At 43.0% G+C, this 9643-nt stretch overlaps 1 pseudogene; it reads left to right on the top strand.

The window, feature by feature from the left end:
* Positions 1-4207: 4207 nt before the first annotated feature.
* Positions 4208-9643, top strand: part of LOC123120151 (lysine-specific demethylase JMJ25-like) — a 6714-nt pseudogene continuing 1278 nt past the window's right edge.

Raw genomic sequence — 9643 nt, 5'->3', positions numbered from 1 at the left:
TACCTACGTACCCCCAAACTACCAGATAGGGAGCCAAAAACCTAATTCCACCGCCGCAACCTTCTGTACCCGTGAGATCCCATCTTGGGGCCTGTTCCGGAGCTCCGCCGGAGGGGGCATCGATCACGGAGGGCTTCTACATCAACACCATAGCCTCTCCGATGTTGTGTGAGTAGTTTACCTCAGACCTTCGGGTCCATAGTTATTAGCTAGATGGCTTCTTCTCTCTTTTTGGATCTCAATACAATGTTCTCCCCCTCTCTTGTGGAGATCTATTCGATGTAAACTTCTTTTGCGATGTGTTTGTTGAGACCGATAAATTGTGGGTTTATGATCAAGTTTATCTATGCACAACATTTGAATCTTCTGAATTCTTTTATGTATGATTGGTTATCTTTGCAAGTCTCTTCGAATTATCAGTTTGGTTTGGCCTACTAGATTGATCTTTCTTGCAATGGGAGAAGTGCTCAGCTTTGGGTTCAATCTTGCGGTGTCCTTTCCCAGTGACAGTAGGGGCAGCAAGGCACGTATTGTATTGTTGCCATCGAGGATAACAGGATGGGGTTTATATCATATTGCATGAGTTTATCCCTCTACATCATGTCATCTTGCTTAAAGCATTACTCTGTTCTTATGAACTTAATACTCTAGATGCATGCTGGATAGTGGTCGATGTGTGGAATAATAGTAGGAGATGCAGGCAGGAGTCGGTCTACTTGTCTCGGACGTGATGCCTATATACATGATCATACCTAGATATTCTCATAACTATGCTCAATTCTGTCAATTGCTCAACAGTAATTTGTTCACCAACCGTAATACTTATGCTCATGAGAGAAGCCACTAGTGAAACCTATGGCCCCCGGGTCTATTTTCCATCATATTAATCTCCCGACAACAAGCTATTTCTGGCGCTGTTTTTATTTTGTTTTCTTTACTTTGCATCTTTATCATAAAAATACCAAAAATATTATCTTATCATATCTATCAGTTCTCACTCTCGTAAGTGAGCATGTAGGGATTGACAACCCCTTATCACGTTGGTTGCGAGGATTTATTGTTTGTGTAGGTGCGAGGGACTCCTGCGTGGCCTCCTACTAGATTGATACCTTGGTTCTCAAAAACTGAGGGAAATACTTACACTACTTTGCTGCATCACCCTTTCCTCTTCAAGGGAAGACCAACGCAGTGCTCAAGAGGTAGCAACGTCCCACTTGATTGTATTGATGTATGTGTATGACAATTATAGAGTTGATCTACCACGAGATCAGATGAACTAAACCCTAGCTGGGTATGGTAGTAATGGTCCCCCCACGGGCTAAACCCTCTGGTTTATATAGACACCAGGGGTACCTAGGGTTACATATGGTCGGTCATCGTTAGAGGATAAACATGTCGGTTTCGCTAACAAGACTTGGGGGATACACCAAGTCTTTGGAGATCTCCTTCCACAGTGCGGGATCTCATGCAGTCTGGCCCTCCTTTGATGAATCAAGCGGGGCCCACCAGTACGGTCCATGAGAGATAGGCTGGCAGCTCGAGGACCCCATAGTCTAGGACACCCTCAGAGGTTCCGAGTACGACAACGCCATTTCCACGACATGAGTCATCTATGCTACTACGTCGGTCTCATTCAGTGGTGCTCAATGAAGGGCAGACATCTCAGGAACATGACACGTCCTTTGGCTTGGGTTCAATGCCCAAGGAGAATTTTTACCGGACATCATCCCATACACATGGCATTCCTCAAGGTGAGGGATCTTAGCCCCTATCTCTCCATCGAAGGATCCTTATGTAATAATTGACGTAGCTGTTAAAGTTGGATGACTAGTATCACGTATCTAGTGAACTTGATGTTGATATGCTTCATGCATGACATTAGGGTCCGAGTGTCATGATTTCATATCTAAACCAAATGTGTTTTCATGGATATTTATGTGTTGGGATCATATCTGCAAGTTGTATGCAACTATTATTATTCTGAACCAGAGAACTCGAAGTGACAATAATTGGGGTATCAAAGTAAATGATTGTAACTTGATTATTACAAGCTCATTGGTTACTAATGCTTTGCTTCGATTTGTAAAAGGAGTGCCTTAGTTACCCTTGATGTTCATTACAATCTTGCGGAAAATGCGAGGGTAGGACCGAAAATGTTGTGCAAGATCTTATTGCAAGCACATACGACTGTGTACAGAACACATGTCTGCATGAGTTGATGATTTGACTACTATCATCGTATGTTACCGCTATTACATAATTGATTTTATCCATACAACGCCCCATTATCCATCATCATGCCTACATTTATATCATTGTTGCTATGTTTACGATTGGTATCAGACTCGGAGTTAGATACCCATTAGCTAATATTTTCTCTTGTTTAGCAGCTTGAGTATGTCTCGGAAGATTTTTCTTTTCTCTTTATGTGCATATCTCTCTTTCTCTCTTTTTTGCTTTCTATTCTTGGGGATCCATTTCTTTCCCTGAGAGGCTTGGGGGACAAAATGCAAAAAAGTCTTCAGATTGTCCACAATTGTGACACTTTATTTCTCTAAGACTTGTCCTTTTGCCTTCATACCATGACCTTGAACCATCATATCTTGAGTTTGAGTAGCGTTGCTCATTGCTTTTAAATTTTCGCTTTGGTCAGTGAGTATGCCCTCATGAAGGTTGAGCACGATCAATATGTGCTTCCTCATTGTCTAGCTAAAAATGCTAGAATTGGTTGTAGATTTGCATCTTTCGCCCCATTTGTTGCGCAAGGTGTGAGATTGCATTTGACATGTAGTATTAGATGTAATCCTATCGTAGAGGAGTAACACTCGGATGTTTTGCTTGTAAAAAAGAAGTTTTGCTTGTAAAAAGGAAGTTTTGCTCATGGCATCATAAGCTAAACCCTATTCCTCGACGATGATGAGTTATTTGCTCACATGAACATGCACAATTAATCCGCGTGTTCGCTGCATCACCACCCCAGACAGCAGCCACTGATGCATGGAGGTTGCAGTCGCACGCACGTTGAGCCCACACAAGCCACACACATTGTCTTTCCATCGTCGCCGCCGCCTCATGGCGAGTGGTGGGGCCAGGGGGACCAACGGGGGCCCTAGTCCTCGCTAACACCTTACATTTGTTGCTAATAATCTCATGAACGGCCCAAATTTTAATATATACTAGATAATTATCTGTGCATTGCAACGTGTGCAAATATTCTACAGCATGTTAGCCCACGATTACCTTTCATATTATTGTGATTGTCTAATTAGTTATTTATCAAATTATGTCCGTGATATACCTACCTAAATAAATTTTAAGATTCTTTTTGGTGATGAATTAGTAAGAACTTTTTTCTTGAACACGGTACAGAGCAGATACTCATACATACGCACATACACTCTTCCATATGAAAGCACACACACCCTATCCTATGAGTACTTCCGACAGATTGATCTCGCACATCATCATCTTGAGATTGACGAAGTCACCACAGACGCGTAGTCGACGGGAATATCTCGTCCCGCTGAACACACATCGCCGGATGGCCTGTAATAAATCTAGGTAAATGATAGCACCAATGTTATGTCTGGACTTGAACACTGGTGGGCAGAGGAGATCACTGTCCTCGTAACCATCCAACCACAGGTTGGTTCGCGACATAGTAAGAAGTTAATGTCTTCCCAAAGAAAAACTAATTTTATCTGGTAATTAAATAAAATATTAGAGGAAAAGGAAAATGTCTACGAAGGACGAGCTGGACGAGAGAACCTTAAGTAATTTTTATTAAGTATATATAAGGAGTGAATCTACACTTAAAATAAGTCTATATTCATCCGTGTGTAGTTCGTAGTTAAATCCCTAAAAAGACTTATATTTAGAAAGGGAGTAATTTGCATTTCCAAAATAAAAAGATCATAATTTGAACTTTTAGTGCACCCGGTTGTGTCACGTAGAGTTGTCCACAACGGTCATTCGACGTGAGACAGCCACATCCGATGCGCAAAGAAGAAGGGAGTAATGGTGCGGGGCCCATTAGCCGCGTGGCCCCTCACGCAGCGAGGCATACGCCCATGCGCTCGCCGTCCACGTTTACCTATAAATACCCTCGCACAGAGACTGGGAAAAGCACAGCAGGCACACCCATCGATCAGTCGCGAGGAATAGAGTGAGAGAGCAGATCATCGTGTGTTTTTGTGCAAGGGAAGTGATGGCATCTTGCAAGCTCGCCGGCCGGACATGTGTGGAGGACGCGTCCCCGGCGCCGGAGGAGGAGGCAAGGACGCTGCGGTTTGGGAGGAAACGGTTCAGCCAGGTGGCGTCAGATCTTGCGCCGGCGGACGGCGTAAACATGGTGAAGAAGGTGACGTTTCTTTCTGGTTTTTGCTTGTTTCATCGATCTGCGTCTGCATGAAGGGATAAGTTGGGTGCTAGGCTGCTAGCTTAATTACTTGTGTCTGCCGGTGGCGCAGCAGAAGAGGGGAAGGCCGGGACGGCCGGGCGAGATCCACGAGGCTGAAGGGTCCGGCTCCGGCGAGCTGGAGAGAGGGGGGATCCTCCTCGTGTTCGCTAGTGAAGGTGAGGCGATGGATTGGCAAACTTGGTTTTCATTTCACCTAGCCGTGGTGGCCATTTCATGAACTATACTTGTTTTGTGGTGCAGATCCCGGAGGTCAGCGTCCATATCCTGGAGGCTGAGATCTCCAACGGAAGGAGAGCCACACGCAGAAGCGCCCGCGCGGACATGATGAGGAAGAAGGCGGCGCCAACCCCATACAGAGAAGCTGTACCACGCAGGGTGACACGCAGCGGCTCCAAGATGATGAAGGCGGCCGTGGGCATGGAGGCGGGCGGCAAGACCCCGGCGGTGGCGGACGTCGGCGCCCGCAACGTGAGTACAGACTGAAACATCCATGTTCCCGGCCCGTCCGTCCGTGTTTCTTTCCATTCTCAACGTGGCCGGCATTTCATGTGTTTTTGGAAGCTAGTTAATTAATCGTCTAATATAACTTTCCATAATACTTTGCATTCAGGAGCAGCCGCCACCGCGTGACCGCGACGAGGGGACATACTCTAGTGCCGCCTGCGCCAACAAGCACAGGTACGTACCATGTCGCCTGGCCCTTGCTATCTAGCGATCGATCCATCACAAGATATAGCTAGCTTAGCTTCTCGTGCATGTACACCTGTCGTCTCATTGTTATAAAATTAATTGATATGTAATTGGTCGATGTATTCTTAATTCTAGCTTCGTACGTAGGTGTGAAGGGCTCTCAGAGTGCCAAATCTGCAAGGAAAGGAATGCACGCTACTTGTTGCATTACCTTCTTCCGTGCTTGTCAGATATCAATAAGGAGCAGCTAGCTGAGAGGCAGATCGAGGCCAAGATGACAGGTGAATACGTAGATATATTATGACGAACATCATGAACAGTCTACTAGTGTACCACCAGCATGAATAGTCTACTATTGTACCACCAGCAGCCCGGGACTTCAGATCTATATATTATAAGCCGTTTGTTAATCTTTTGTGCTAATTAATCTCTTTTTACTTATTCCCACAAATTCACGGGGGTGTCAACATACCATCTACGCATAGAACCAGCCGTGTTCGACAAAGATGACAGGGTCTACTGGTACGCCTTGATCCTACGTAAATCATAATTCTACCAGTAGATTCCGTCGATCCAATCTTTAATATAATGTGTGCATTACATTTCTTTTCTTTGTAGCAATAATTGCGACACATCAATTTACGATCTCCATAGAAGGTGCCCAGACCCGAAGTGCGGCTACGAGCTATGCGTCCTCTACTGCAAGGAGCTCCGCGAGAACAACCTCCGAGGCTGTTGTGAGGAGATGGAGGACGATTACCCGGACAATGGACCCGACTACTTGCATGGAGGCAATCCACAGACGTGCTCCTCGTCGGCAGGCAAAGGTCAAGACATTGCAAGACAATCAAAGAAACTTAAAATAGCTAAGTGGGTAGCGAACGTAGCTGCCAACGGTGGCAGCATCCCTTGCCCTCCCGCCGAGCTCGGGGGCTGCGGCCGCCTGACTCTTGAACTGAGACGGCTTTTCCCGGAGGACTGGCTTACACATCTCGAGGCAGAAGCCACAACGTACAAACTCTTCTTGCCCGCTTCTGATGTGGCAAGTGCCGATGATGCATGTAGCTGCCTTTGCAGTTTGTCTATGGAGAAAAGGAGAGCTGCGTCCAGGGATAACTCAAATGATAATTGGCTGTATTACCCGGTGTCAGACGCTGCAAAGCCGGATGACCTCAAGTACTTCCAGAAACATTGGGTGAGGGGAGAGCCAGTCGTTGTTCGAGGCATCCATGTGGTCTCAGATACATAGTGATGATAGGGCTTCAGATATTGTGAACGTGAAGGCTATCGATTGCCTTAGTGGTTGTGAGGTGAGCAGCATTTTTCTCCTTTTATCACTAGATTTGCATGATATAGTACTCCCTCCGATTGTCTAAATCAGTCTTAAAATATACTATTTGCACTAATACATCGAAATAACATACATAATTAAATCTCAAACAATAGTTCTCAGTTCTTGGAATTAACACAATACTAGAGTTCCAATAGAGAGTCCCTAGCTAGCTGAAAAAAGCAATAGATCGAACATATAAAGGGTTCAGTGCCTTCTATATATCTATTTATATCACATGCAATTGGGTTCACGCCCTTTAAGTATGTTTTTCCGTCCTTATGAAAAGATGAAGAGGAAAAGTTAATTTGTTTAAGCTTCTTTCTCAGCTTGAAATACCCAATACCGACTTCTTCAAAGGGTACTACAAAGGTCGAAGTTATGGTAATGGTTGGCCAGAGATGCTCAAACTGAAGGATTGGCCTACTTCAAATCAATTTGAAGATCTCTTACCAAACCATGCAGAAATGTATACGACTTCATTACCTCTCCAACCATACACCAACCCGAATTTTGGCTCCCTTAATATTGCAACTTTCCTTCCTAACGACGTCCACAAGGTTGATTTGGGCCCAAGATCATACATAGCATATGGTATTTCACAAGAACTTGAACGAGGAGATTCTTTTACAAAGCTTCACTGTGACATGACTGATGCGGTAAGTGAGATAGATAAGTGTCTACAACTATAACCGAAAGAATTCCTCCATTCTGTAATTCATTTGAAATTAGTATGCATTATTTATTATTCTGTGTGAAATAGCCATCCTACTACCTACTAGCTAGTTGATTTATCCAATTTTAATGTTTTGTTCTAATATTAGGTGCATGTACTGATGCATACTGCCAAGGTTCCCGCTTATTGGAGGCAAGAAAGTGCCATCACTGATCTGAAATTAAAGCATATGGCCCAAGACAAAAATGAATTATGCAGTGATGAAATAGACAGGGATGGCTATGCAAAACACAATACATCACCTGAACATATGGAGTGTCAAGAGGGCGCTCTCTGGGATATATTTAGAAGAGAGGATGTCCCAAAATTGAATGAATATTTGACAAAGCACTCAAAAGAGTTTCATCATATACATTGTGTTCAAGTCAGAAAGGTTGGTACTTTTGGTAACAGAAGTACATGTACTCCCTATCATCTATCTTATTTACTTCCGATTTCATATCTTGCTGTAGGTGTATAACCCAATGCACGACGAAACGTTTTATCTGACGGAACACCACAAGAGGAAGCTTAAACTTGAATTTGGTGAGCCATACTGCCTGCACAATCTCACTCAATACGTTAGAAGTTTCTAATAAAAGTGAACTAAAGTCTTATACTTATATCTTTCCAAATTGCTAATGCGTTTCAGGAGTAGAGCCTTGGACTATAGTACAAAAGCTTGGAGAAGCTGTTTTCATACCAGCCGCTTGTCCACATCAAGTACGTAATCTTCAGGTATATATCTCCTGAACACACTATAGATATAGACATGATCATATTTGACGGCAAAAAACTGGTTTATTATTTCTGTAACATGTAACTGATTGTGTTCTTCTATTACTTTTCTAGTCTTGTACCAAGATTGCTCTAGACTTTGTTTCCCCTGAGAATGTTAGACAATGTATGATGCTGAACGAAGATTTCCGCTTATTACCCAAAGACCACAGATCAAAGGAAGACAAACTATAGGTAAACCTTTTTACATGAATATGTTAACCCTATGTTTTGGTGCAAACATAGTTAATTGAATTATGTTCCAGAACACAAACTCAATCCTTTTGGGCTCTCTGATTACATGCTTCTTGATCGATATCTGTACTTGCATGTGTCTTTGCTTGCGGAACTGTGATAAACATATTATGTACAAAATGCAGGTCAAGAAGATGATCGTATATGCTGTTAATCGTGCCGTTCAGACCTTGAAAGACGATCTGAATCATTTTTTCCCGGAAAGGAGTGACTCTGCACGAAGCCCTTTATTATCAGATTTGCAGTTCCTGCTAGACAATTTGTAACATGCTTTCTCCTTGAGGCAGCAAAATTAATTTTCTTTGAATGAAGATGTAAACTAGGAGGAAAAGTGCTTACAGGTCACATCCAGCCGCTGCAGAAAATAGTGGTCAAACATATTTAGTATAGCATTTATTTGAGGCACTTGGAGCTAAAATTTAAATATTAAGACGGAGATTTGAATTATGTACTCTTCATTTTGTAGACACTGTGTTGCAGTTGCTTCGTGGACCATGGCAGGCAAGATTCCTAGAAGCCATGTTTTCAATTAATTTCAACAACTCTATTTTTAAATAGCTTAGTTATTCATTTTTATTTCTGTAATATAATCCTAGGAGGTTGCTGGACAAAGAAATGAGACATAATCATATTGGTTATTTTTTAAGGAAGACAGTAGGGTTTCTCTGTTGTGTATTTTTTTTACAAGTTTGTATATGAAAAAAAAGTACAACGTAAAGGGCCGGTCAGCTTGGGCTAATCTTGTTGCATGAGTTGTCATTTGTAATCGTCATAGAGATATATGGACCCATGTTGCTTATTTTCAGTCTTGGTGCTCTTCCATTGCCCCATTTCCATATGTTTTCAGCATCTTAACACTTACCACCATGAACAAAATGATTTTGTGGCACCGGTTACTAACACCTAGAAACATCCTGGAGGTTTCGTGAACGAATTTATGTGCAACAATAATATGCTCTCCAAAAGTTTACCAAACATCAATTAGCGGACATAGCACAACCATGACTCTTTGGTAAAACTCCCAGTGCACAATTTGCATGAAAATGTGTTCTTCCAAAGTTTACCAACCCTGAAAAAGCCATCCCTTGGTGCCTCTACGTTGGCGGATGACCTGGCAGCCAATCATGCATGAACGTCGGTTGTTAGAGCCTTTAGATAAGAGAGGACAGCAATTCCCAGTTGGAGCATGAGGGAAGACGAGTCGCAAGATCACTCAACTTGTAGGTGTCGTTGAGGAGGCAACAGATGATAGGGAAGTGAGAGTATAGGGAGGTACAATATGCAGGTAAAGAAGATGGTTGTACATGTTGTTAATCATGCTGTTGAGACCTTGAAACACGACCTCAAACAGTTTTTCCTAGAGAGCAGTGGCCCGGAACGAAGCCCTTGATTAACAAATTTGTAGGTCTTACGAGACAATTTGTGACATGCTTTCTCCTTGATGCAACAAAATTAC

The sequence above is a fragment of the Triticum aestivum genome, chromosome 5D, assembly GCF_018294505.1.
Source record: "Triticum aestivum cultivar Chinese Spring chromosome 5D, IWGSC CS RefSeq v2.1, whole genome shotgun sequence".
Classification (NCBI taxonomy): Eukaryota; Viridiplantae; Streptophyta; class Magnoliopsida; order Poales; family Poaceae; genus Triticum; species Triticum aestivum.
This window is presented reverse-complemented; position numbering and strand designations above follow the sequence as displayed.